The following is a 6,353-nucleotide window of genomic DNA, read 5'->3' on the forward strand; positions in this document are numbered from 1 at the left end:
TGAGACGTTTAAATACGTCACTGGACGTATAGAAGTGGAAGATAACATTTTCCTTCTCAGAGGCCCCTCAACCACAAGGGGGCACCTGCTCAAACTCAAGGGCAGAAAATTTCACGGCGACACCAGGAAGTATTTCTTCACGGAGCGAGTGATTGATCAATGGAACAAGCTTCCAGTACAGGTAATCGAGGCCAGCAGCGTGCCAGATTTTAAGAATAAATGGGACGCCCATGTGGGATCCCTACGTGGGTCAGGGTAAAACATTGGCTAATCTTAAGGGGAGGGTCTATAGAGTGGGCAGACTTGATGGGCCATGGCCCTTTTTCTGCCGTCAACTTTCTATGTTTCTATGTTTCTAAGATCATGAAGGGCATAGAGAGAGTAGAGAGGGACAGATTCTTCAAACTTTCAAAACATAAAAGAACAAGAGGGCATTCGGAAAAGTTGGAAGGAGACAGATTCAGAACGAATGCTAGGAAGTTTTTCTTTACCCAGCGTGTGGTGGACACCTGGAATGCGCTTCCAGAAGACGTAATAGGACAGAGTACGGTACTGGAGTTCAAGAAAGGATTGGACAATTTCCTGCTGGAAAAAGGGATAGAGGGGTATAGATAGAGGGCTACTGCACAAGTCCTGGACCTGTTGGGCCGCCGCGTGAGCGGACTGCTGGGCGCGATGGACCTCGGGTCTGACCCAGTAGAGGCACTGCTTATGTTCTTATGTTCTTAACACCAGGAAAGCCTTTATGAGAGGTCATCTCTTGAGACTTGTGGCTATTCATAAGAAAGCCCGGAAAGTAGAATTGGGGACTTGTTAACTTCAGAAAGATCATGCTCACACAGGCAATAAGGCTCTTTATAAGGAATTAATGGCTATGAAACAGAAAATTGTTGCTTTAGAAATAGAAAAGAATTAATTTCTTACTAGATTGACTATAAGAACTTATTTTGAGCACAGTAATAGAGCCGGGAAGCTGCTCACCTGGCAACTGCACAAGAAGCAAGTGAATAAGCTGCTGAAAGAGATAGTGGGGGAAGATGGGACATCCCATAAGACTAATGCTGCCATTGCAGATGAATTTAAGAAATGCTATAAACATCTATATAGGTCTGAAGGGGAGAATGATGCCTTTGCTCTTAAACATTATATTTATTCCTGGAATCTTTCACAGTGGTTGAGGAGAATCATCTTAAGCTTAATAAACCTATTGAGGCAGCAGAAATACAATGAGTGATTAAGAGTTTGGCCAGATGGAAGGCATGTGGTAGTGATGACTTACCAGTTGAGTATTATCAGCTGATGAAGGAGGAGGTAGTGATTTGCCGGTCAAGGTTATGAATGAGGCTTTGGGGGAGGGGGGGAATCAGTGTTTTCCCTCATCCATGTATCAAGCTAATGTGGTGGTTTTGCATTAAGAGGGGAAACCCCCAGAGCCCTGTGCAAGCTATAGCAGGGGTCTCAAAGTCCCTCCTTGAGGGCCGCAATCCAGTCGGGTTTTCAGGATTTCCCCAATGAATATGCATTGAAAGTAGCACATGCACATAGATCTCATGCATATTAATTGGGGAAATCCTGAAAACCTGACTGGATTGCGGCCCTCAAGGAGGGACTTTGAGACCCCTGCTATAGACCAATTGGACTATTGAATTGTGATGTATAAATTAATGCAAAGGTTCTGGTGTTTCGATTAGAGAACATCTTACCTAAAATAATGCATCCTGACCAAACTGGTTTTATCAAAGGACTGCTGATCTCTGACAATGTACAGAGAGTGGTTAATATTTTCCATTGGTTGCACTTTCAGGAGCTAGATGCAGAAAAGGCCTTCGATAGAGTGGGAGTTTTTGTTCACCCTATTGCATACAGTGGGTATGGGTGCTAATTTCACAGATTGGATCAAAGTTCTGTATTTGCAACCCCGGTCTAGTATAGTGGTCAATAGGATCTGTTCCCTCTGTTTAAGGGAATCCGTAAGGGTTGCCAACTATCGCCCATGCTTTTTGCATTGGCAATCAAACCCCTAGCTGCTTGTGTTCTGTTGAATACTGAGTTTGTGCAGATTGTTCTTCAGGCACATAAAGTGATGTTATATGCAGATGACGCCCTTGTAGTGATGAGTGGAAAAGTCTCTGCCTTTCCTTTTACAGGAATGGAACATTATTCTGCCTTTTCCGATTATAAGTTAAATGTTGGGAAGACTGAAGCCTTGGCGGTTGACTTTTCTCCATCTGATTGGATAAGTCCTTTTCTCTTCTGTTGGGTCCCTCATCACTTCCGCTTTCTCAGGGTGCAATTGTCCACGAACCCAGCTGATCTGTATCACTTGAACTTCCCACCTCTGCTTAAGAAGATGGGGGAGGAAATGGTGGAATGGAGGAAGTTAACACTGAGTTGGTGGGGAAGAATAGCTGCTTAAATTTGATGATTCTTCCCAAGTTCAATTTTATGTTCGCCCAGCTCCCTTTGGTGATTCAGTCTGCAAACACTTAAATGTTTCAGAGTTTTGTCATTTAGAAATCTTGTTTACCACTGACTATGTAACTATAATGAAACCCTCGACTCAAGCTTTGTATATTCTTGAATATAAAACTAAAATATTCTTGGTCTACCTTGTGCCCGCTCCGATTTTGCTGATTATGAAACTACAAGCTTTTAAGCAGAATAAAAAAAACCCAACCCACTTCAGACTTGTCAGTTATTAGTAAGAGGATTGCTTTGAACGAGGAACTTACAGCAGCTGCAGTATTATATCAAAAGTAGAAGATTGCATGGATCAAGGACTCTAGGCAGAAATAGCTAAGAATGGATTTGTTTTTGAAAAAAACCACAAGTCAAGAGTGCAGTCAGGCCTGCTCAAAATCAGTTGGATATACATGATTTCTTCACTTTCAACAGAACCAAAGGAAAAGGGAGGTCCAACCTTGTCTGCAGTGAAAAAACCAACCAGGAACAAACAAACAAACAAAAACTGCAGATATGTACAACGATGTAGGCAAAATTTATTGTGACAACCAAAGTATATCTAAAAACCTTTTTACCAAACAGGGGACCCAACACGGTCCGTGTTTCGGACAACCTTCATCAGGGGTCCATGATAGAAAAGGAAAGAAAAAAGTGTCACAAAAAAATTGCAGTAGAAAAAATTGCAGTAGAAAAAAACGGATTGTATAAGAACATAAGAACATAAGAACATAAGAACTGCCATCTCCGGATCAGACCTTCGGTCCATCAAGTCCGGCGATCCGCACACGCGGAGGCCCTGCCAGGTGTACACCTGGCGTAATTTATAGTCCACCATATCTTTATATGCCTCTATTAAGGAGATATGCATCTAGTTTGCTCTTGAAGCCTAGGACGGTCGATTCCTCAATAATCTCCTCTGGGAGGGCATTCCAGGCGTCAACCACCCTCTGAGTGAAGCAGAACTTCCTGATATTAGTCCTGAACTTGCCCCCCCTTAGCTTCATTACATGTCCTCTAGTCCGTGTCAAATTGGACAGTGTAAATAATCTTCTCTGCTCTATTTTGTCGATTCCTTTCAGTATTTTGAAGGTCTCGATCATATCCCCACGCAGTCTCCTTTTCTCAAGGGAGAACAATCCTAGTGTTATAAGTCTATCCTCATATTCCAGTCTCTCCATACCCTTCACCAGTTTTGTCGCTCGTCTCTGCACCCTCTCCAGCAGTTTTATATCCTTCTTTAGGTAGGGAGACCAATGTTGGACGCAGTATTCCAAGTGTGGTCTGACCATTGCCCTATAAAGCGGCATTATAACTTTCTCCGATCTACTCGAGATTCCTTTCTTTATCATGCCCAACATTCTATTTGCCTTCTTTGCCGCTGCCGCGCATTGTGCCGACGGCTTCAGGGTCCTATCTATCAGTACACCCAGGTCCTTTTCTTGTTCACTCTTCCCCAGAGTTGCACCTGACATTGTATACTCGTATTCCTTATTCTTATTTCCTAAATGCATTACCTTGCATTTCTCCACATTGAACTTCATCTGCCATTTCTCCGCCCATGTTTCTAACCGACACAAGTCGCTCTGGAGTTTCTCTCTATCCTCCTGCGATCTGATCGCCCGGCATAGTTTTGTATCGTCTGCAAACTTGATGATCTCACTGGATGTTCCTTCCTCCAGGTCATTGATATAAATATTAAAAAGGATCGGCCCAAGTACCGAGCCCTGGGGTACTCCACTAGTCACTTTCTCCCAGTCGGAGAACTTCCCATTTATGCCCACTCTCTGCTTTCGGTTTTCCAGCCATTTGCCTATCCATCTTTGTATATCTCCCTCTATGCCATGGCTTTGTAGTTTCCTGAGAAGTCTTTCGTGTGGAACTTTGTCGAACGCTTTCTGGAAGTCCAAGTATATTATGTCCACAGGCTTCCCACTATCAATTTGCTCGTTCACGGTCTCAAAAAATTGGAGTAAATTCGTCAAACACGATTTCCCTTTCCTGAATCCATGTTGACTGGGTTTCATCAAGTCGTGTGCGTCCAAGTGCCGGACTATGCTATCCTTGATCAGTGCTTCAACCATCTTGCCGGGGACCGACGTAAGACTCACAGGCCTATAGTTGCCCGGTTCCCCTCTCGATCCTTTTTTGAAAATTGGCGTGACGTTCGCTATCCTCCAGTCGTCCGGTATCTGTCCAGTTCTGATTGTCAGGTTTGCAAGTTTTTGCAATAACTCTCCGATTTCAACCTTCAATTCCTTTAAGACTCTCGGGTGAATTCCATCCGGTCCAGGGGATTTGTCACTTTTAAGTTTGTCGATCTGATAGTATATCTGGTCTAAGTCCACTTCAACTGTGGTGAGGCTGTCTTCTATTTCTCCTGGAAACACTTTCTCTGCTTCAGGTATTGTTGAGGTGTCTTCCTTTGTAAAGACAGACGCAAAGAAGGAATTTAGTTTGTCTGCGATTTGTTTATCTTCCTTGATGTACCCTTTTCTTCCCTGGTCGTCCAGGGGTCCCACTGCCTCTTTTGCAGGTTTTTTCCCTTTCACGTATCTAAAGAAGGGCTTGAAGTTTTTGGCCTCCTGGGCTATTTTTTCCTCATAATCCTGTTTGGCATCCCTCACCGCCTTGTGACATTTCTTCTGATCATCTTTATGTTTGTTCCAGGCTTCGGTTGTCTTTATGCATTTCCATTTTTTGAAAGAGTCCTTCTTTTCTTTTATGGCTTCCTTCACCTGTATGGTAAGCCATGCCGGTTCTCTTTTGCTGTTTGTTCTCTGATCTTTGGAAATCCTCGGAATGTAGAGATCTTGTGCTTCTGTGATAGTATTTTTCAGTAGGGACCATGCCTGATCTACCGTTTCAAGTTTGTCCACCATCTTCTCTAGTCGTTTTTCTACCATGGCCCTCATGCGATCGTATTTACCCTTTTTAAAGTTTAAGGTGGTGGTTAAGGTTTTGGCATGTTTCCCTTTCCCGATGTCAAGTTTAAAGTTGATTACATTGTGATCACTCGTTCCCAGTGGAACCACGACTTCCACTTCTGTTATCGGTCCCGTGAGGCCATTAAGGACCAAGTCCAAGGTGGCGTTGCCTCTTGTCGGCTCTTTTACCATTTGTTCCAGGAAGCAATCCCCTAGCACCTCCAGGAACTTGGCCTCCTTGCCGCAGTTGGAGGTTGCTAGTTTCCAGTCTATCCCTGGGAAATTGAAGTCTCCCAATATAATTACATTGCCCGTCTTGCATTCTTGTTTGATTTCCTCCATCATTTCTGAGTCAGTTTCCTCCGCCTGTCCTGGAGGACGATAGTAAAGGCCAATTTTCGTATCTGCGCCATATTGACCAGGAATTTTGATCCAGAGTGACTCAAGCTTCTCTTTCATTTCTGTTGTAACCATTTCAACAGAATCTATTCCCTCCTTAACATATAGAGCAATACCTCCACCTTTCTGCCCTACTCGATCTCTTCTATACAGTTTGTATCCCTGAAGTACTGTGTCCCATTTGTTTTCTTCATTCCACCATGTTTCTGTTATGCAAATGATATCCAATATGTCATATCTCGCTATTGTCTCTAGTTCCCCCATTTTGTTACCTAGGCTTCTAGCATTCGTATACATACATCTAAGTTCCCTTCGTGTTACCTTTTTGGACCTTCTACTCTTGGCCGTCCCTATAGTTTCAATTACGGTATCCTTTACTGCTCCTGTGTTATCACCCTTGTTTGCTGTGTGTTCGTCCTCTCCTGTGTCTGAGTTGTCCATTCCTGCTTTTTCTCCCTTATTGGCTGTGAGGTCGTCTTCTCTTGTGTAGGAGTAGTAGTCCTTGGCTTCTTCGCCAGGGCATCCTGCTATCCGTGCCATCGACCGGTGGTCGACTGTCGGCTTTCC

Source organism: Geotrypetes seraphini, chromosome 7 (assembly GCF_902459505.1).
Source record: "Geotrypetes seraphini chromosome 7, aGeoSer1.1, whole genome shotgun sequence".
NCBI classification, from domain to species: Eukaryota; Metazoa; Chordata; class Amphibia; order Gymnophiona; family Dermophiidae; genus Geotrypetes; species Geotrypetes seraphini.